Source organism: Notothenia rossii (assembly GCF_949606895.1).
Source record: "Notothenia rossii genome assembly, chromosome: 6".
Taxonomy (NCBI): domain Eukaryota; kingdom Metazoa; phylum Chordata; class Actinopteri; order Perciformes; family Nototheniidae; genus Notothenia; species Notothenia rossii.
Window position 1 is genome coordinate 35165010 of NC_136909.1, and position 23751 is coordinate 35188760.

At 41.1% G+C, this 23751-nt stretch overlaps 1 protein-coding gene across 4 annotated transcripts in view; it reads right to left on the reverse strand.

Annotated features, from left to right (window-relative positions):
- Positions 1-20257, reverse strand: part of rusc2 (RUN and SH3 domain containing 2) — a 58235-nt gene extending 37978 nt beyond the window's left edge. For all 4 annotated transcript variants that reach the window (XM_079688545.1, XM_079688544.1, XM_079688543.1 and 1 more), the window contains exon 1: positions 20085-20257. The gene's annotated coding sequence lies outside the window, so the exon portion shown is untranslated. The remainder of the gene's footprint in view (positions 1-20084) is intronic.
- Between the last annotated feature and the right edge of the window lie 3494 nt (positions 20258-23751).

Here is a 23751-nt window from a genome sequence, read left to right on the forward strand (position 1 = left end):
CGTAATCAAAACGTGACAAGCACGGCGCGCGACCATGCTCGCGGCTGGCTCAGAGCCAACATGTCTGCCGCTTGGAGATATTTCAAAATATCAGAGAGAGAGGCGCGGATTGCGATTTGTAAAACGTGTTCAGCAGACATTTCTCGAGGGGGTGTAACTGCAAAGACTTTCACCACTTCGGGATTACTCCACCACTTGAAATCAAAACATCTGGACAAATATGCGGAGTATGATCAACGTAACCGTGTTCTCTGACATTCGGTGATATTTTTTCTGTGCTAAAACTAGGGATGCACGATATTGTTTTTTTTAAACCGATACCGATAACTTCCTGCTTCTCAAGACCGATACCGATACCGATAACCGATAATAATATAATATATATATATTAGGGCCGGGACTTTAACGCGTTAATTAAGATTAATTAATTACACAAAAATTAACGCATTTTAATCGCACTTATTTTTGCACCGCGGAACGTTTCTCACTGGATGAGTTTCAGGGGTACCGATTATACTGAAGCACCAACTAACGTTCATGACTTCAGACAACAACAAACCACAGTGAACAATAGTCAAACATGAACGAAGAAGCTGATGAGACCGCTTTGGTTGGCCCCGTGGATGGGACATTTTGTTTTAAAAAACGGACGGATGGAAGCATCAATAAGAGCACGGTTGTTTGCAAATTATGCAAAAAGAAATTTGCATATCACCGCAGCACATCAAGCCTCAAGTATCACCTCAATGCAAAACATATAGCAGCTAGCGTGGAAGCTAGCGTGGACGTTAGCCCGACTCGGAGTACAAGGACCCACACCCAATTCGCGTTGATCAAACAGTGGCCTATGCAACAGAGAGATTTTATTTTTCATCAGGATATTGGAAGAATACGAGGGATTGAGGTCAATCACTGGCACTTTTTTATTTTATTTTAAATGGTACACTTTATGTTGAACTATTTATTACATTGTTGGTGCAACTGGCACTTTATGTTGAACTGTTTATTGTTTTGGCCAAGGTTATTGAGAGAGTTGGACTGAAATTGATTAGATTTTTTAAATCAACTGTTGGTAAATCAACAAAGTCTGTTATGGCCTCTGAAGCATCAGAGAGATGTTTTCTAATAGTCAGGGTTTCCAATGTTCTGAATGTACTTGAAAGTATTGTGTTTTACTTAAAAAACAAAGTTTTATACTTTACAGAAGGTCTACCTACCTATAGGCTACCTGAATCTCTGAAATGTACTATATTCCTAAATATGCTATTGCTACACTTTATGGCAAAAATTACACTTTTCTGTTGGTCTTGGTTAAGTACCACCTTGAAAAAGATAAACAATGTTTTGTTGCTTAAGCTTATGTATTCAGTCATTATTCAATTATTCGTCTTCGTACGCTTTTAACACACCATCGTAGCGATGGCGATGTTTCAGGTGACTAATCAGGTTGGAAGTATGATAGCTCGTTGCCTTTTTCCCTCCTCGTGGAACTTCTGCATTGCATTTGTTAATACAAATAGCAAGCGAACTATCTAACTCTGAAACTTTTAAATAGTCCCATACTACCGACGCCATGTTTGTTTACTGTCCTGGCTTCACGGCCGCACACCATTTACGTCACAGCCAGGCATGAGTTAGGGAGCGCTGGATTTGTGAAAAACTCCCCTCTTCCTAAACCACTAATACCACAGTACTGGCAAAATGGTACCTACCTCTCTGAAGAACCAGCACCTTACCGTGGTAGAGAGGTTTGTGTGCCCTGATGAACCTGGGGGCTGTGTTGTCTGGAACCTTGTGTTCCTGGTAGGGTCTCCCATGGCAAATTGGTCTCAGGCAAGGGGCCAGACTAAGATTGGTTCACAAGACCTCATGAAAGACGACACACGAAGTGAGGATACCCGGCCCGGAGGAAGCCCGGGGTCCCCTTCTGGAGCCAGGCCCAGAAGGAGGACTCGTCGGCGAGCCTCTGGTGGCCGGGCTTGCCACGGAGCCCGGCCGGGCACAGCCCGAAAAGGCGACGTGGGCAACACCTCCGCTTCTCCATCCCGCGGGCCCACCACCTACGGGAAACAGCGATGGGGTCGGGTGCGCTGCCAGAAGGGTGGCAGTGAAGGCAGAGGGTCTCGACGGACCAGACCCGGGCGACAGAAGCTGGCTTTGGGGACGTGGAACGTCACCTCTCTGGGGGGGAAGGAGTCGGAGCTTGTGCGGGAGGTGGAGCGTTACCAGTTGGATCTGGTTGGGCTCACCTCTACGCACAGCGTCGGCTCTGGAACCTTACTTCTGGATAGGGGTTGGACTCTATTCTTCTCCGGAGTTGCTCAAGGTGTGAGGCGCCGGGCGGGTGTGGGGATACTCACAAGTCCCCGGTTGGGTGCTTCGTTGTTGGAGTCTACCCCAGTGGACGAGAGGGTTGCCTCCCTACGCCTGCGGGTTATGGGGGGGAAAACTCTGACTGTTGTGTGTGCTTATGCACCCAACAGCAGTTCATACGGCCTTCTTGGAGACCCTGGAAAGAGTCCTGTATGGGGCTCCTGAAGGGGACTCTTTAATCTTGCTGGGAGACTTCAACGCACATGTGGGCAATGATGGAGACACTTGGAGGGGAGTGATTGGGAGGAACGGCCCCCCTGATCTGAACCGGAGTGGTGGTTTGTTACTGGACTTCTGTGCTAGTCATGGATTGGCCATAACAAACACCATGTTCGAACATAAGGATGCTCATAAGTGTACGTGGTACCAGAGCACCCTAGGCAGAAGGTCCATGATCGATTTCGTTATCGTATCATCGGACCTGAGGCCGTATGTTTTGGACACTCGGGTAGAGAGGGGCGGAGTTGTCAACTGATCACCATCTGGTGGTGAGTTGGGTCGAGTGGCGGGGGAAGCCTCTGGATATACCTGGTAAGCCCAAACGTGTAGTTCGGGTGAACTGGGAACGTCTGGAGGAGGCCCAAGTTCAGGAGGCCTTCAACTCACACCTCCGGCGGAGCTTTTCGGGCATTCCTGTGGAGGTTGGGGACATTGAACCAGAGTGGTCGGTGTTCAAAGCCTCTATTGCCGAAGCCGTGGCGGGGAGCTGTGGTTTCAAGGTCCTAGGTGCCTCAAGGGGCGGTAACCCTCGAACCTCCTGGTGGACACCGGTGGTCAGGGAAGCCGTCCGACTGAAGAAGGAGGCCTTCAGGGATTTGTTATCCCGAGGCAGTTGCAAGGTACCGACAGGCCCGAAGGGCAGCAGCCTCAGCCGTGGCCGAGGCAAAGCAGCGGGTGTGGGAGAAGTTCGGAGAAGACATGGAAAAAGACTTTCGGGTGGCACCAAAGTTGTTCTGGAAAACTGTCCGACACCTCAGGAGGGGGAAGCAGGGAACCATCCAAGCTGTGTACAGTAAGGATGGGACGTTGTTGACCTCAACTGATGGAGTGTTAGGGCGTTGGAAGGAGCACTTTGAGGAACTCCTGAACCCGACAACTCCGCCCTCTATGTTAGAGGCAGAGCTGGAGTATGACGGGGGATCGACACCAATCTCCCAGGGGGAGGTCACTGAGGTCGTCAAACAACTTCACACTGGCAAAGCCCCGGGGGTGGATGAGATCCGCCCAGAAATGCTGAAGGCTCTGGGTGTTGAGGGACTGTCATGGTTGACACGTCTCATCAATGTTGCGTGGAAGTCGGAAACAGTACCGAAGGAGTGGCAGACCGGGGTGGTGGTTCCCCTTTTTAAAAAGGGGGATCAGAGGGTGTGTGCCAATTACAGAGGCATCACACTACTCAGCCTCTCCGCGAAAGTTTACTGTAAGGTACTCGAAAGGAGGGTCAGGCCGATTGTCGAACCTCAGATTGAGGAGGAACAATGCGGATTCCGTCCTGGTCGTGGAACGACGGATCAGCTTTTTACTCTCGCAAGGATCCTGGAGGGGGCCTGGGAATATGCTTATCCAGTCTACATGTGTTTTGTAGACTTGGAGAAGGCGTATGACCGGGTTCCCAGGGAGTCACTGTGGGAGGTGCTGCGGGAGTATGGGGTGAGGGGGTCTCTACTCAGGGCCATCCAATCTCTGTACTCCCAAAGCGAGAGCTGTGTCCGGGTCCTCGGCAGTAAGTCGGACCCATTTCAGGTGAGGGTTGGCCTCCGCCAGGGCTGCGCTTTGTCACCAATCCTGTTTGTAATATACATGGATCGGATTTCGAGGCGTAGTCGTGGGGGAGGGGGTCTGCAGTTCGGTGGACTAAGGATTGCACCACTGCTTTTTGCAGATGATGTGGTTCTGATGGCTTCATCGGTCTGCGACCTTCAGCACTCACTGGATCGGTTCGCAACCGAGTGTGAAGCGGCTGGGATGAGGATCAGCACCTCCAAATCTGAGGCCATGGTTCTCAGCAGGAAACCGATGGACTGTCCACTCCAAGTAGGGAATGAGTCCTTACCCCAAGTGAAGGAGTTCAAGTATCTCGGGGTCTTGTTCTCGAGTGAGGGAACAATGGAGCGTGAGATGGGTCGGAGAATCGGAGCAGCGGGAGCGGTACTGCAGTCTCTTTACCGCACCGTTGTGACGAAAAGGGAGCTGAGCCAGAAGGCAAAGCTCTCTGTCTACCGCGCCATTTTCGTTCCTACCCTCACCTATGGTCATGAAGGATGGGTCATGACCGAAAGAACGAGATCGCGGGTACAAGCGGCCGAGATGGGTTTTCTCCGCAGGGTGGCTGGTGTCTCCCTTAGGGATAAGGTGAGAAGCTCGGTCATCCGGGAGGGACTCGGAGTTGAACCGCTCCTCCTTCGCGTCGAAAGGAGCCAGTTGAGGTGGTTCGGGCACCTAGTTAGGATGCCACTTGGGCGCCTCCCTAGGGAGGTGTTCCAGGCACGTCCAGCTGGGAAGAGACCAAGGGGTAGACCTAGAACAAGATGGAGGGATTATATCTCTTCGCTGGCCTGGGGGCGCCTTGGGATCCCCCAGTCAGAGCTGGTTGATGTGGCCAGGGAAAAGAAAGTTTGGGGCTCTCTGCTGGAACTGCTACCTCCGCGACCCGGCAAAACGGGAGGAGCCGAGTGAAAAACAAGCGTCTCTCATCCCAATCCACCCACACCGCAGGAATTTTTTCTTTTGTTTTACCCCAAAAATATATTGTATATTATCGGGGCTATTAATACTTTTATCGGGTTTATCGGGATGACGTCATAATTCCTAATATCGGACCGATAATTATCGTGCACCACTAGCTAAAACCCGAAAAGCCGAAAGGGCCTTTTTAACCATTTTCGGCCGATAATTTTCGGTGGCCAAATATTCGGTGCATCCCTACTAACTGGTTCGGTTCTACTTGGTAGTTGGTGAAAAAACTATAGATATTACTCGATTCCAGACATTATGATTTAAGATTTCCTGCAAAAACAAACACTGGAAAATGCCTGATAAATATGTGATAAATAACAATTGAATACAATGGATTTCGATGTTTAATGTCGACTAAAAACTAGAGATGCTCCGATCGATGATCTCTCAATTTGCCGATCGCGAGAGCCGATCACATGGCGTAAAATGATGACGTAAAATACATGACACAAGTCATGTGCACGGAAATGCTGTTCAACCATTGGTCAGACATTAAGGGGGTAAAAACGCAAATCCCGGCAATTTCTACCGGAGCCTTCGCCATGGAGCATCGGCACTTTCGGCAGGTTATTCTCATGCTGCTGTTAATCTGGAGATCAACAGACACTAGCGGCCCACGCAGATTATTATATAATCAGACAACGTCCGTTAAAAAATATTATAACACATACAATGAGACATTCTGCAGTAAGGAGGGGCGTTTCACCGATGACAGGTGTTCTTGCTTTTATGTAGCTGACGGAGAATTTTTACTTTACACGACACTGTTCAACACTTCATTCTGCTTCACTCTTTAACTAAACAACCACGGATGTCTTGAAAGACTCTTTCGCTAAAGATTTTGAAGATATCTACGTTCTTGTGACACGTAAATACTATGCTTCCTATGTTTTGGTGCGGACTGCGTTCACACCAGCAATGAACCGCTCCAGAGTTCGCAAGTAAGCGCTCCGACACCACCTATTTTAGCAGTTTAGTTTAGTTCACTTCAGACGTAAATACTATGCTTCCTATGTTTTGGTGCGGACTGCGTTCACACCAACCCAAATGAACCGCACCAAGCGGCTAAACGCACCAGGGTTCGATTCAACCGGACTATACAAGGCAGGTGTGAACGCACCCTAAGAGTTAGACCTAACATACTTCGCTATTTTATCTACCTCTGGAGCAAGCTAAACTAGTTATAAATATATTTATTACTCACTGTCGGGTCACTCATTACTGGATCAGTGAGCTGCATGAGATACTGACGGGCTGTCAGGAGAGAGAGAGAGGGGGAGAGAGGAAAAGAGAGCGCTTCCGCTCATTTCTCCCGTGTTATTATCCAAAGTTAATGTAAACTTGAATAATGTACTTCATTTGAATGTAATAATTATGTTGTTTGTGGAAGCGCCAGTGAATGAGCCAAATTAACTGAGTTTTAAACATCACTTTAAATGGAAGATCCCCATGGGGGGCCTATATGGGAAATTCTGATTCCGGCGATCGGCCCCAATATTGGCAATCGGAGCATCCCTACTAAAAACATCTTCATCCATTCCGGAGTTCAATCCTTCAGAAGTTAATTGAACTCACAGATTAAAGACAGGACAAGCTCAAGGGAGATATTTGAAGATCAGCAGGCTTAAGAGTGGCGTTTAAGGTCACAACATGTTACCCCAAATCAACACCAGGGCCCACACTGAGTCACTGACTTTAAGGAAAGTTAATAGTTATGTTTGAATCTTTAGCTTAAAGAGGCCATATTATATTTGTTGTGTTTTCTTAGAGATGTCCCGCCCCTTAATCTATTACGTACAATGTGTTGGAGCGCTACCCAATAAAAGCGCAAGTGTTACATAGTGATACCACTATGTTGCAGAAGTAAACAAAGAAGTCCAATGGAGGTGTTTCAGGCAGGGGAGTGTGTGGGAGAGAGAGAGACCCTCCTGGGGGAACTTTAAACATTTTTAGACTTTGCAGACCATTTACATGCACAAAATCCTAAATAACACACTACAGGAAAGGGAAACCCCCGAAAAGCATAATATGCAGGGGTGCACATAACTTTCTCAGTGAGGTACTCAAATGAGTACCTGGAGTCAGTGTTTGGTACTCCAACTTCTGGCTCCACTCAAGGTTATTTGATGAAGCCCTCTGTATCGCGAACGTCAACGGGGGGTGCTAGTGGAGTACTTCAGGAAAGTCGAGGGGGGGGGGCTAGTGGAGTACTTCGTTACCACAGAGCGTGAACGTTGTTATCAGCTGTTTTAAAGCAGTTCTCCAGTGAAGGGGGGGGGGAGTCTCCCTCCGTAGCCGGTTGACGTAGTTTTGGCACAATTCCGTTGTACAGACCGACGTTAACAGCAGCCCTGTCTGTGCACACGGAGACAGACTCTTTCGTCCGGCGATCAAACCGCCTTCTGGAAAAGCTTCACAAGTACGTCGGTACGCAAATGCACTTTGTGACACAAGTGACGATACGCATTTCAGATTGTTGCCGTGCATGCGTACCTGCGTACCAGTTATGTGCACCCCTGATAATAGGGCCCCTTCAAATGTAAATCATTGACAAAAATGGAGACAGCATAGAAACAGGGAGTTGCCACCGTTTCTTGTTTATTTTTCCCTTTAAGACATTATAAAGTATGCAAATTCAAGTTTTTAGTTTTCGTAACAAATCTGAATTAATTATATATTTGTTTTTTCATATTTTTGGTTGGACTAAAAAAATCTAAGTTTTGCCCTGGGAAACTGCGCTTGACATTATTGAACAAGTATTGAAGTTCTGTACTGAAGAGTAAACCATTCAATCTAGAATTACGGACTAATTAATACAATTGATGATTAAATGCAGTTCTATTGTACATAACTATGGCTTTATATTTAAAATTCAGGGCAAAGACAACCGTAACTATTTCAGTCTTGATTCACTGAATAAAAATTGTTAAATTTTTTATTTGTATTAATCAGATAATATTTACGTTATCATTTTATTTCTTGTTCATTATTTGAATCAGATCAGTTTGTGCAAAATAAGGACAATGGATTTTACAACTTCCCGGAGTTCAAGTTGTTATCTTTAAATTACTATCCACACCAAGCAAATCTTGACAATGCAGAATAAGTGAATGTTAGCATTACTCCTTGATAAATGATTTAAAATGGCGTGTACGTCACCAGTCAGGGACCTGTGTGCATTGAGCTAATCATCTTGGAATTACACGCCTGAACATCCTGGTCATGCACATGTTTTTAAACCACAAATGATTCAGTGTGTCACGCAGCATGCCTGCTCCTTGTTCAGCTGCTTCTCCCCGATCTTGGAATGTGGCTCTGTGATTGTATTATGTAACCAAGGGCCGGATGTGCATAGTTGCATGTGTTTGTTTCCTATATTTTTTCTGAGATTGGATCTCTGAGTATCTTTGATTTGTAAATCTACCTTATGCAGATATTATGCAGTTCCCATTGTGTGTTATCAGGTTTCCCTGAATAGACTTTTTCAACACTGGTTAACTGCGACTGCACACAGTAAAAATGTCACCTAAACGCTTTGATTGGCTTGTTTTGAAGGTTGTCAAATGTTGAAGGATTTAACTCATTAAGCATTTTTTTTCCTAAACTTTCTGTAATTTAAGTTCTTAAAACTACAAAAAAGCAGCAAATGTACAACTTGTGCTTGGGCCATCTTATTCCCACTGATGCCATTAATGCTATAATTTTTGGCAACCATGACATTAAAGTAATAATATTAAAATGTGTTCACCAAATGATATTCAACTAAATTCCTTGAGTTGAGTAATAAGTAGCATAGATGTTCCCTTGAGCAAAGGATTTTACCATCAACAGGTTCTGGGTTCAAAATGAAACACCTCTCTGTTGGAAAGATCTCTACAGAAACTACATTGTCAAGCATTATCCTTAATTACTGATCACAAAAAAAACTTTAAATTGTGATTTTTCTTTAAATAACACTTTTCTTAAGTTACGTTTCAATTACCAAGAATTCAGGTTAAAGAAAACCGTAACTATTTCAGTCTAAGATCATTCAACGAAATACTTTGCCATTTTGTATTTGTAGTCATCTGATAATATTGAGCGTTTCAGTCTATCTAGTCTAGCCAACATGTCAGCTTGTTTCTTTCTCCCAAGCCCTGTTGTTGCCATTGCTAACCTTAACTTATTTTAGGTAAGTTACTTTGAATCTTTCTGACTGCTTATGTTGTGCTGCTGTTGTCCTATAATAGATAAAATGGGAGATTTTCTTACTTTTAAAACTACATTTTAGCCCATTATATCCGTCAACACTTTTGCGTAATTATATGGCCACAGTTGGTGTTAATTGACGTCTTCTTGTCTCTGTCATGGAAGAAAAGCGTTGTTGACAAACATTTAGTCATAGTTTTCAACAACAAAATTAACAGTGGGTAGAAGTTCCTTGGGGAACCGATCAGGGCCCTTCATGTTTTCATTTTAAGGCAGCCATTAGCTTTCTAGGGTGTGGGCAGTATAGCATGCAAGTCATTTTGTAAAGTAAATGTATTCAAGAATTTATGTCCAATTTTGAGGTACTTGTACTGTCTATTTATGTTTCTTTATACCTTATTGTATCCATGCTCATTTGAATAACTGTGAAAGAGCACAGAGAACTGCTAGGATCAATATACTGTTTTATTGGCTGAAATGGAACAATAGTCTCGTTATTAAATCCTGACTCGTAGTTTAGCTTTATACATCAGGGTTGAGACATTTAGGATGAGGCAACAACTTTGCAGCAAGTATAACACATTTCAGTATTTTGATTATACCTAAAAAAAAGTCATACAATATCAATTCCTCCAGCTTCAATGTGAACTGGATGCATTACTGGTTTCTCATTAGTTGGCTTCTCTGCTGCCTTTGCAGTTCCAGAATTATTGGCAGAAACATTTAGCTTGATAGAGAGACTAATACTCAGTTTAAAGGAAGAAGGCAAGACTTACCCAATGATAGACCTTTCCTGTGGTAAACATTAAAACTTAGACTTGATTAATTGATTGGATTAGTGATTTATTGTTCAGGCCGTTTAATAAGAAAAACCAGCATACACTATCTGGTTGAAGCTTCTCAAATACGCTATGCTTTTTTACCCATTATATATATTTTCAAACATTTTCTTTTACCTTAAATTACTTATCTATTGATTAGAAAAAATGTCAATAGATGAACAATTGATGAAAATCCCTTTTGCAGCACTGACTGTAATCCATTCATGTTTGCTGGTTCGACAGCCTTTGTTCTGGGTGTATCGGCTAAATGAAACAGAACCATCATAAGTGTTGCTACTTTGAACTGTAGATTTTCTAATGTGACACAATAATAAGTCATCATGCCAAATAAAAAAAATAAGCATTGAAGTTGTTATTGATTGCTGCACAAAGAGTTTGGGCTTATGTTGCAGTAAACGCATATTATTTAATTAAAGTTGAAATAACCTTCAAATATTATAATATTGATTACCGTATTATCCACTTTTATCATTTCCTTTACATGAATATATGTATATACTATTAATGTAATCATTAAACACTAAATTGTTTTAAATGTAACTCCTACCACCTCCCAGCTGGACGTGCCTGGAACACCTCCCTAGGGAAGAGGCCAGCTGGCACCACACTTGGTGCCCGAACCACCTCAACTGGCTCCTTTCTATGCAAAGGATCAGCGGCTCCACTCCGAGTACCTCCCGGATGATTGAACTTCCCACCTTATCCCTAAGGGAGATGCCAGCCTCCCTCCAGAGGAAACTCATTTAGGTCACTTGTATCCGCAATCTCGTTATTTCGTTCATGAGCCCCCTTCATGAGTATAGGTAAGAGTAGGAATGAGGATGGACCGGTTTGAGAGCTTTGCCCTCTGGCTCAGCTATTTTTACATTACATATTACATTATATTATATATATATATTTCTCACAACATGGCATTAAAAGCTACTGCAATACAGCTCCCGCTGCTCCCTTTATCCGGCCCGTCTCATGCTCCATTGTCCCCCCACTCGAGAACAAGAACCTAAGATACTTGAACTCCTTCACCTGGGGTAAGGAAGCATTCCCTACTCGGAATAAACTGTCCATTGGTTTCATGCAGAGAACCATGGCCTAGATGTGGGCTGGGAGCAGAACAAGCTTCCTCTGCGACCTGACTCCAGATAAGCTTTTTGAAGATGGATGGAAATGGGATTAATAATGGCTGAAATACTACAGTCACAAGAGACAGGCACATAAACAATGAAATAGCATGTTTTTTCAGTTATAATATTAGACTCATTTGGTTGTGGCCCCTTGTTAAATGGGGTCTAGCAATCAGAGGGTCAGTGGTTTAATCCCTAGCCACTGCAGTCGACACGTCGAAGGGTCCTTGAGCAAGATGCTTAACCTCAATGTTCATTGGTATTGAGGTGTATGGGTCGCATTGGATAAAAGCATCAGCTAAATGACATGTAATATAATGTTATATGGCATTTTCGTTACACAATACTTAGACAAATAATGCTTTTGTTACTCTGTGGATCCAAAATCTCAACCTCTATTCCTGTGTTAAAAGCATTTATTGCCATTGAGCAACGCATCAGACCTCTTATGCTCCCTATTGATCCCTCATGCTGTTTTCTGGAAGTATGTATCTGCAGTCCATCTTGGAAGAGAGATGGAAGGAGAGAGCAAAATGTTAAGAGACGCAAAAGTGGGCTGAGGAAAGACGTATACACTGCAGTACACACAGAGGATGGAAGAAAAGCAGAGAGACAAGGGGAGAAGGGATTTAGTGAAGTCGATGGGGGATGGGAGGGATGAGGGGAATGCAGGATGGATCGAAAGAGGGCTGGAAAGAGTGAGAGGTGGTTTGAAATGGATCAGAGAAAGAGGGAGAAAGAAAAGAGTCAGCAAAGAGAGGGAGAGAGGGCTGGAAGAAGAGAACTGAAGCTTTAGAATAAGATATTTGCTTCATGGTGTCTTGCACATAGCTGTGTACTGTGCAACAGAAGTTATACTTTTCTCCCAATTAATCCACATGTGTCCTCTGTTTCACCCATCCTAATGATTGAGATAATACAATGTGCTTTAAATTAATTAAATTATGTTGAATAAAGCTGTAACATCGAATACTTTTTTTTAAAGAAAGAGTGAATTAATGAGTGAAACATGATTATGTTTTCCAGTTTTTGAAAATGAAATTTGTTTTGCAGCAAGATTTTTCAAAAAGATTGCATTTAAATATATTTATAGAACTAAGATTATTATTAAAATATACACAGCTAATATATAAAGCAAGACATGGCAAGTTTATTTAAATAGCACCATAGCGAAACATGGCAATTCAAGGTGCTTTACAAAAAGTCTTCAGTGATGGTTAAAAATGAATAAAGTTTGCCGCAAACTTGCAGTTTTCTGCATTTGTGCAAAATGTCTTGGTACAATTGAGCTAATATGCTGGAGATATCCTTATTTGCATTTTAATCCAAATGCTTCTGCCTGCCACATTTTCTATGCTGTGCCTGGATGAAAGCTAACACTCCTGGCAGCACACCGACAGACTGTTACACAAGCATCTATAAGCTCCTCAAATTCAAGCAGAGAAACGGGTGAAGAGTGACACCATTGCTAAACTGTAAGAAAGCTTGGATCAAGGTAATGCGTCTGTCTTAAGCTCGCTGAGAACACAACACTAGTTCAAGGGGATTGACCTATGTGTCATGACTCCGGTGTTATGCCGTGTTATGCATGCCCTCCAAAAAGGAAATGATAACAATTCCAAACCGTACTTTTCCGTACAAATCATTGAAATGTCTGGCAGTTTTTGCTTTACACTGCGCGCTCCCGCGGGGTGCATGCATATCTCGGTGGGCACGCATAACACCGGCATAACACCGGCGCTAACAGTTCACGAGCGTGCTCTCAGCCCCCCAGGACCCGACGGGTAATAATGGATTATGACCGAAATGTTACGATCCTGTCCGCCAAATGACGGGCAGCGAAAAAGTCTAACGCAACCACTGAGTAGAAAATAATCATTATGTTGTTTTTAGTTACTGAATAAGTCATTATTAGTCAGCAGATTTCCCACCAAAGTAAATCCTGAAATGTTTGCCTGAAATGTATCAAAAATGTTGTTGGATGATAGAAATCGATTCCACTAATGGCTCAACATCAGTGTAGTCATTTGCCGGTGAAGATATAGTTATTTATAAGAAACTGAATCCCTTCTAGCTTCAGCGGTCATGTGTTCTTTGTGGCCCTGACTTTTTAACTCCGAAGGGGGCAAAGGTATGGTAGCATCTTGCTGGGGATCAAAAAGGCTTTACATTTCCCTGCGTCATCGAGGACCTGGACATCAGTTTGCAATACATTCAGTGCCACCTGTCTTGCTTCAATACTTTTTTTTCAACACAAATTAACCATTATGAATAAAGTAGGAAAAAAAGGCATATATTATCCACTGCTAATCTCTTTTTAGGCAAGCTAGCACCTATCTTTATGGGTGGTACTTGTCGGTAGTTCCCTCCAGAGTGAAATATCTCAACAGCGATGTAAATGATTGCCATGAAAGTTTGTACCGACATTTATGGTCCCTAGGCAATTAATCCTAATGATTTTTGTGATCCAATGACATTCTTCTACCATCACAAGCTCGTCAAAATTGTTTGACACTGTTCATGACAGAATACCTTAAATAAGTTACTGTATAGGGCTTCACGATTTGGGGAAACAATCTAATTGCGATTTTTCTGACAGATATTGCGATTGCGATTCGCGATATTTGTTTTTAAGCGACCCAACGGAAGTTTATTGTAAAATGCGGCCATATCTCCGGCTAGGAAGGTCGTATCAACGTGCTCCCGTCTCTAGCACCCCCGCAGCCCGAGCTACGGGTGAAAGAACTGAACTTACATGAAACTTCCGTTGGGTTGCTTTAAAGTCAAGCTTTAGTTTAAGACTCACCCTTTAATAGATGTAAAACACCCTTCAATAGATGTAAAACATGTGATGGAGCATTACTAACCTGACTCAGATGGTTTGTTTCACCAAACCATCTAGGAAAGCTCCATTGGAAGCCATTTGGAAAAGTATTTCAAAAATACTTGTCAGGTGATTGGATGAATCTGTCTATCACCTTCTATCATGGTCCACTTCTGATTGGTTAACAATGGCTGCATGTGGAGCACAGTACTTCTGATTGGTGTGGATGACTGACACACAAGAAAAAAAATCGCAGGCTTTGCGATTTGATGATCGCATCATTTCAAATCGCGATTTCGATTTAAAATCGATTAATCGTTCAGTCCTATTACTGTACCTAACAAGCTTGACATACTGAGATGTTCTGAATGGTTGCTGTCCAGCAGTGTTGTAGTCAAGTCACCAATTCACGAGTCCAAGTCACTCTTGAGTCCCCACTTTTCGAGTCCGAGTTACCTAGGGAGAGTCGGAGTCGAGTCCAAGTCCGAGTCACCCAAGGAGTGTCCGAGTCGAGCCTGAGTCATCATTACCTGTGTTCGAGTCCTAGTGTCCGAGTCAAGTCCGAGTCATCATTACCTGTGTTTGAGTCCGAGTCCAAGTCCGAGTCACCCAAGAAGAGTCCAAGTCAAGTCAGAGTCACAAGTCTTCATGCATTAATTTTAGTGGATATATGTGTTGAAATGTAGCTGGAGCTCCTCTACATTGCTTTTATCCTGTCACTTTATACTAATTTTTCTATTGAAATGCTGTGAAGTGAGTTTGGCTACAATTCTTGTATAAAAGGTGCTATAAAAATATAATGCTTATTAATAATATTCATATTATCCTTTAATATGTCTAACTATATTTAAAATGTGTTACCTTTTTAGAGAAGTGATTATAAGGACTCCCTCGAGAAATGTCAGCTGAACACGTTTTACAAATCGCAATCCGCGCCTCTTTCTCTGATATTTTGAAATATCTCCAAGCGGCAGACATGTTGGCTGTGAGCCAGCCGCGAGCATGGTCGCGCGCCGTGCTTGTCGCCGCGTTTTAATTACGTCATCACAACAAAACGTTAGGTTACCAAACTTATAGGTGCATTTTTTGTTGTTGAAGGCCTGGCTGTTACATTCTTTATTTACACTATTTTGTTGAAGGCCTACTGGCCTAGATGTTTATGCAGTTTGAAAGCACCTTGGCTTTGTTCTGAATGCACTTTGTTGTAGTTATCCTACAGAGAAAAGAAAATGCACTTGACTTGGAATTAATGTACTGTATGCATTCAAAAGTGCTGAATAAATGTTTTTTTAATTATGATTTAAGTTAAGTTAAAGAACAACTTCCAGGTTAAAGACACCTGTGAATAAATGTGTAGGAAAATGATCAATACACTAGATTTTCAAAAAAATATACAGAAATATACACTACGGTGACATCTGGCGTCGTTTTTGTAAGAAATGTTCACTTCCGCATAAAAAAGCCTCGGCACGTGACCTCCCGCGTGTGACGTAACACGGGGGACACAAGGGGGAGAGCGGCCGGTGTAACGTATTAATAAACATGGATCCCAATGCTAGTTTAGACACAGATGAAGTTGAACATGAATATTCGAATGCATATGACGGACCACAACCTTATAATTATGAGCCTGCTAGGCGTCCAAGAGACCAGGAGCAGCCAAGGATTAGAAGAAATAACGGCCATCGGAGAGAAATTGAGCTGTGGTGTGAGGAGAACCAGTGGAGAACTGGGCAGCTATCTTGGTAAGTGACCGGCGTTAGCTACAGAATGTTAGCTAACGTCACATCACAACATTGTAAAGTTAGCTATCATATATCAGGCTATAACTAAAGTAGCATTGATAATATAGTAACGTTACTGGCAGGACTGTTGATACTGATCCATAACAGAAACTAATGCGCAAGTATCAGCCGTATCTCGCGTTACCTAATGCAACTCCACACTAAGGTGCTGCGTACCGGAGGAGAGACGCGAGATACGGCTGATACTTGACGATCTAGCGGAGAAAGGTTGTGGAGCCTCCGTTGATATGTCGTTGTAAATGGCTTGATGGAAAGCAGGTGTGTAGTCGGGGAGGGTGCACAGCTGATTGCAGCAGGTGAGTGGAGGTTGAGCCGGGAGCCAGGAGAGACAGCCACTACGCACACACAAACAACACAGACAGGGGGAAACAAACAAACACAAAGGAGACGGCTGGAGCAGTACAGCCACCACAGCGTTACTTAATGCAACTCCACACTATGCCTTACGGTGCCGTGTACCGGAGAGGAGAGAGAGAGAGCAGCGAAGGGGGGTGGGAGAGAGAAGTAATACGGTTTCCTGATAAAGCTGTGGAGAGTATGTGCTGCAGGGAGGTGGATGCACAACGCACCCAGGAACGAAGGCTAGCTCCGGTCCTTTTAACTGTGGACTCGATGTCCTGACAGGCTGGTATTTGTGCAACCTGCACAAACACAATACTGCACCATGATTACAAATGGTGAAATACAATGTAAAGCTACCGAAAAATACCAGCTCCTTAAAACAGAACCGCTCTACTCAACGCAACTCTACTATACCCGCGGTCAGAGAGCAGAGATGTGTCCCCTGTGTGATGTAATATGACGCGTTTGATGTATGACCTTAAAAAAAAGCAGTTTTTAAGAGCAGAGCTCAAAATTGCTCCTTTCCCTCTGAATTCCTGCCCTTATGTCTCGTAAAACATATCAAATCCTGCATTCACTTTTTTTAATTGTAATTTTCAAGCAAGTTTAAGCATAAATGTAGAAAAAAAAAAAACCTGCAAGATGCTCTTTAAGTTAAGTTAAGTTAAGTTAAGTTAAGTTAAGTTAAGTTAAGTTAAGTTAAGTTAAGTTAAGTTAAGTTTTTCCATAATCATGTCTTTTTCCATAATCAGGTAGCTGAACAACATTGGTAAAAAATGTATACATTATATATATATATATTAGGGCCGGGACTTTAACGCATTAATTAAGATTAATTAATTACACAAAAATTAACGCGTTAAAAACATTAACGCATTTTAATCGCACTTATTTTTGTACCGCGGAACGTTTCTCACTGGATGAGTTTCAGGGGTACCGATTATACTGGAGCACCAACTAACGTTCATGACTTCAGACAACAACAAACCACAGTGAACAATAGTCGAACGAAGAAGCTGATGAGACCGCTTTGGTTGGCCAGGTGGATTGGACATTTTTGTTTTAAAAAACGGACGGATGGAAGCGTCGATAAGAGCAAGGTTGTTTGCAAATTATGCAAAAAGAAATTTGCATATCACCGCAGCACATCAAGCCTCAAGTATCACCTCAATGCAAAACATATAGCAGCTAGCGTGGAAGCTAGCGTGGACGTTAGCCCGACTCGGAGTACAAGGACCCACACCCAATTCGCGTTGATCAAACAGTGGCCTATGCAACAGAGAGATTTTATTTTTCATCAGGATATTGGAAGAATACGAGGGATTGAGGTCAATCACTGGCACTTTTTTATTTTATTTTAAATGGTACAGTACACTTTATGTTGAACTATTTATTATGTTGTTGGTGCAACTGGCACTTTATGTTGAACTGTTTATTGTTTTGGCCAAGGTTATTGAGAGAGTTGGACTGAAATGTATTAGATTTTTTAAATCAACTGTTGGTAAATCAACAAAGTCTGTTATGGCCTTTGAAGCAACAGAGAGATGTTTTCTAATAGTCAGGGTTTCCAATGTTCTGAATGTACTTGAAAGTATTGTGTTTTACTTAAAAAACAAAGTGTTATAGTTTACAGAAGGTCTCCCTACCTATAGGCTACCTGAATCTCTGAAATGTACTATATTCCTAAATATGCTATTGCTACACTTTATGGCAAAAATTGCACTTTTCTGTTGGTCTTGGTTAAGTACCACCTTGAAAAAAATAAACAATGTTTTGTTGCTTAAGCTTATGTATTCAGTCATTATTCAATGGTATACTAAAATCCATGTGAAAAAAATTGCTTTTCACTGTTCTCAGGTCAAATATTTATATGTGATTAAAAATGCGATTAATTGCGATTAATTAATTACAAAGCCTGTAATTAATTAGATTATTTTTTTTAATCGAGTCCCGGCCCTAATATATATATATAAATATATATATATATATATATATATTTCTATTAATCATTTTCGGCCTTTGGTTTTCGGCCAACTGTTTCCTATTTTCGGTATCGGTTTCAGCCAAGAATTTCCCATTCGGTGCACCCCTACCAGTTAGATAATCAGAGAAAATTATTATTATTCTTAACCGTCTAAACTTGATATGCCAAGCCCTTATTCCACAAAATGACAAAGTCTACTTCTACTATTGGTACAATTATGTTACCCACAACCTTTATTGCACTTACAATACAGATAAAGTGCTTTTTTAGTATGATTTAATCATAAAAACAGCTACCCATATCTGCGACATAATGATTACAGAAGAAAGCAGGTTGTCAAAAAGAGTTTGGATAACAGGAGGATAGCCTTCGATTGGATTGAAGTTGTTCCTATTGGGTTGTATTTACTAGTCAGGTACTGTAGGTAAGTAAATCAACTACTGAACTAAATTAACCTTCATGTTGTATCTGTGTGGGTTCTTATTTTATATTGTCTAATGTTAAATAGACAATCATCTTATTGCTGATAACAGTCCTTATAAACACATCACTATATTAACAGTATGTCACTGAGAGCAGTAAACACTGCAAGTCCCTAATGGAAAATGGCATGATGCCTATGATGATTCCCAAAGAGGATCTATTTCATTTTGATTTATTTAAGTAGCAAGACTTACAGGTTATTCTGTATGGTTAATGAAATATTATTGCTGTTTAAGCTATTAGACTATTCTCAACCGTAGTGTATGTAATGCACAATCAAAATTAAAAATACTAATCTACATATATTAACCACAATTGATCAGGAAGTCAGTCTGCCCTTCAAAATAAAAGCTCTGGAGAATCCACTAGAAAAAAGGCTTTCAAAAGAGTAATATATGTATGGCCAACAACACTATAGCTGCAAATAGACACTATTAACTACATCAAGGCCCTTCTCATTATATGGCAAAGATTATATTTTATAACATGGATTATTTTCTGTAATAGTAATTGCCTTTAACTTTTTTTTATATTTTATGGCCTTCCTTTTTTACTTTCTCTTTTTTTATTATTATTGTTTGTCATTGCGTTATTAGCATCTGACTCACTGTAAAAACAGATTATTGTTTTTGTTTTTTAAAGATGCCAATATAATTTGGACAGTGTTTTTTTACCCTGTAATATGTTTTACTTTCCTTTTGCACCTTATTTTATTGAAATGAACGTATGTAAAGCAATAAACATTCATATTGATTATTCATTTGTAAACCAAGTGATTTTGAGTTTGCTGTCACATTTTTATCATATTCTTTTTAACCCTAAACTATGATTGAAGCATTTTCCAACCACCATGCTTTTATTTTTGCAAAATGTAACCGGAAGTCATGTTGCTCTACTCTTTCAAATGTAACTTTTTGTCTACCGCTGTTGTTTCCATTGATATCGGGGCAATATGGTGATAACATTTAGGGTACAGGCCGCTGGTGTGGCAACGTTGAACAAGTCCAGTTAATCATAAAATAATAAAGATTGTTTACAATTTTATAATTTTCATCCAGCCTTTTAACCCGTATACACGATGAAACAACGTTGACGTGTTAACCCATTACCGTCCGCTTTGTGCCAATGCGTTAAAAAAAAACACAACGCCAAAAAACAAGCTATCATCATGCTTCCTCTTAACGACTATCTGTTTAAAGACGACATGGCACTTAGGAGCGGAACATATCGGTTGAAAGGCGAGGCTGCGTGTTTACCGCTATGACCGACCGAGGCATCCTTTTTCAGCCTCCGAAGCGATGCTGCCCAACCTAGCATTTGTTCTCCTTTTTCCTCCGTCTCTTTGCAGCCAACGCTTACCAAAAACCCCACAATAAATACACTCACCTTGCCGCAGTTGGTTGACATTGACAGTAGGTGTACTTTCGACACAAAGCATCAGACGCAGCTGGAGATAAACCGAGCTGGTGGCTCTGCTAGTCCTTGACGTGTGGGAATATTGTTGTCTCTGTGAGACTGCAGGGCAGACACGGCGGTGCATCGCAGAGGGGCTGGGTCGGGGAGGAGCGTCATCCTGAGGTCACAGTGTGGGCCCAGACGGGATTATCTAACCCTGGGGTGGGACCTCTGCCACTCACTAGTCAACTCGGCCAGGGTGGCATTTACCCACCCCACAAATATTATGCATTACATTAATGCACACCATGTGAACAACATATTGCTTCTTTTTTTTTAAACTGTTAGTCATGTTCATCTCTCTGAATATATTTTGCACTTATCTGCACACATTTCTGCACAGCCCTCCAATTTAAAATATAAAATACTGCAGTTTGACAGTATATTGTCATATATTTACTTTACTACCTTTTTTTGTGTGTATATTTCAATTCGGTGTAAATACTTGTCTTTATACTTTGTTATTGTTAACATATTTTCTTTTTATACTCGATATATTTTTAACCTTCTCTTAAAACTTATTTTCTCATGATTTTCTAGTTGCACCACCATACAACAAAACAAATTCCATATATGTGTAAACGTACCTGGTAGTAAACTCGGTTCTCATTTAGATTTAATGAAGAAATAGCTAAATTATGTTGTGAACCCGGTTATTCTACTAATTTATTTCAGATGCAGTTGTTGCGGTTGGCTTCAAAGTGCTTTTTATATATTTAGTACAAGCAAAATATACAAACACCAGACAAGAGAGTTTGAAGAGATGACAACACCGGCTCATATCCAATAATACAATATAATAAAAAAGTAAAAACAATAAATACAATTATATTTAGTACGAGTGATGCACATAAAATACATGGTAGTATGAAGAAATACCAAATAAAAAATAATAAAACAAAATTATAAGACCTTGTGCAATTTTCACATTGCGCATAAAAAAGTATAAAAGCCAATTACTTTTTCTAAACAAAATATGAAAAAAGAAAATGTGATGATGGAAAAGTGCTTTACATGAAGCACGATTATGTTTGACTTTTTTGTGGACTGGACAATGTTAAGAAGCATACCCTGTTAAATCCTGTTGTTATGTAGCTTTGTGGTTTATGCAGGATAAAGATATTATTACTATCACTTTGAACAGGTCTCCATTGCAGTGCAATTAGTCTGTTGAAAGAATAAGGGCCTCTTGGTGAAAGGGTTGCTCGTATTCTTTCCAAATATAGATTAACGAATTGACTTAAATATAAAACACATAATGCTTATTGACCCTTGTTGTGACAAAGTCCTCAGTTTTAATAGGATTGAGCTATTCGCTTATTTCCCTTGTATGCTCACCTCCATCTGCTGGTTATCTAATGTTACTGCATATAGGCCTACCAAAGAAAATACCTTCAACCTTATTCTAATAGACTACTGACTACTGAGGTCAGGTCACACATGCCTTCTATAGGTCAAGATCATCACACATTTAAAGAGCAACTTGCAGGTTAGAGGCAATAATTTTTTTCAAAATAAATTGCATTTTTTATCTACTCTTCAAACACCTTAAATTAAGATGACTCCTTGATTGACTTTTAAAAATATTTATTTTAGCCAGAAGAATAGTTATATTTATTAACTGAATGTAAATTCAATATTTGCCGCCAAAATAATTTGCCAAGCATTATGTTTTGTGTGGAAACGTTTTCATTAAGATTTTTCTTTATTTTAACCTCTTTTCCTTTCTCTTTCTCGATCCTCCTTAGCAACGGTCATTAAAGTCCTTGACAGCGGTCTGTTCTACTGGATTTACAACGTGTCACATGTTCTGAATTGACCAATCAAAACTTTATTTAGCCATCGTATTGTTTATGGTTGAATGTGGGCCGCGAAGAAAAATGTGATTCTTAAGTGGGCCCTGAGTTGAAAAAGGTTGCGAACCGCTGCTCTAGATGAATGCCAATGTTCATATATTTCAACTGGGTGTGAAAATAAGCAACCGTTTGCTGTAAGCTAGCAAGTTGGCTTGTTAGTATGGAAGCCCATTTTCACCACTGGGAGGAAAAAATGTATCCTGTAAGACATTATTATCACTTGGTATCTCCTTATTGTTACTATCTAAATTTGACTTAGTATCTTATTTGTATGACTTACTATTTGATTGTATTTTACTTACAATATTATTTTTCGCTTTTTCTTTCATTATTATGACTTGAATTACAGTGTCATTATTATGATGATATTTATCATGATTTCAGCCACAGACTCATCCCTCCTCGGCACAGCACCAAGCGCCTTGGACAGTCCTTTGTGCCTGTAGCCATCAGGCTGCACAACAAGGGGTCAACAATCTGACACAATTACTGGACATAAAATACACACTGCACACATTCATGTAAATATATCGAATATGTATATGACCCAACAAATATGTTCATTTTAATTCATCTCTTATTTCATAGTTTTTTATCATTTTTATTTTTATCTTTGATTTTATCTTTAATCTTATTAATCTGTGTGAATCTGTGCTGTCCTGTTTTTCATTCTTACCCTGTTGCTGTTAAATTACTGCATTTTCCCACTGGTATTAATAAAGGTCCATCTTATCTTATCTTATTTCCAAAATAACGGCTTGCCATCTCAATATTTTCACTTTGTATCTCATGACTTTGTTTCTCTGGACCGCTGGCCAGCACACAGCTCCACCACCAAGAGCGCTCTGATAGTTAGTCATAATAATGAAAAAGTAAGTCATAATGAAGCAGGGAAAACCAAAATGAAGAGACAGTAAAAGTGATATTAATGACATATTAAGGGTATATCTGTCCTCGTATTGGCAAAAAAAAGTATTTGCTTTGTTTATAATCGGCACTGACTCTAGACATACTGTACCCGTTGGAGCTGCTGATCATTAGCTGTTGCTTTGAGTTGGACACGTTTGTACAGTTATTGTTCAGAGCTTTTTCTCTTAAATTAATGCAAACCAATGCCAGCTTAAAACATGTGCAATGAGACTACATGAAACTGAAAAGTAAAAGGCTGGTAAGGCTTAAAGACATTTGAAGATTGTAAGGGAAATTAAGGAATCGTTATAAACTCCACTGTATGGGTTTTTGACTTTGGGGCAATCCCTTTAATTATTTTTAATCCATTGCTTGTATATAAAGTATTGATTTGAATAATAATAATAATGGCTTTAATTTATAAAGCACTTCATATTTGCAATCAAATCCCGAAGTGCTAACATCGTAAAAAGAATAAAAAGCAATAAATACAAATAAATAAGTAAAAAGAATAAAATAAGATAAAAGGGTGATAATAAATAAATAAAAGGTCTAGGGAAAGGCTCTATTGAAGAGGTGGGTTTTGAGGCCTTTTTTAAAAACCTCCACGGTCTGTGATGCTCTCATGTGGTCGGGGAGAGCGTTCCACAGACTGGGGGCAGCCGAGCAGAAGGCCCGGTCTCCCATGGTACGGAGCTTAGTCCTCGGGGGTTTGAGGAGGTTTGAGTTGCTGGAGCGGGTGGTCCGCACGGAGGTAAGGGGGGTGAGGAGTTCCTTGAGGTATGGAGGGGCTGTTCCATAGATACACTGGTGTGTGAGGACGGAGACCTTGA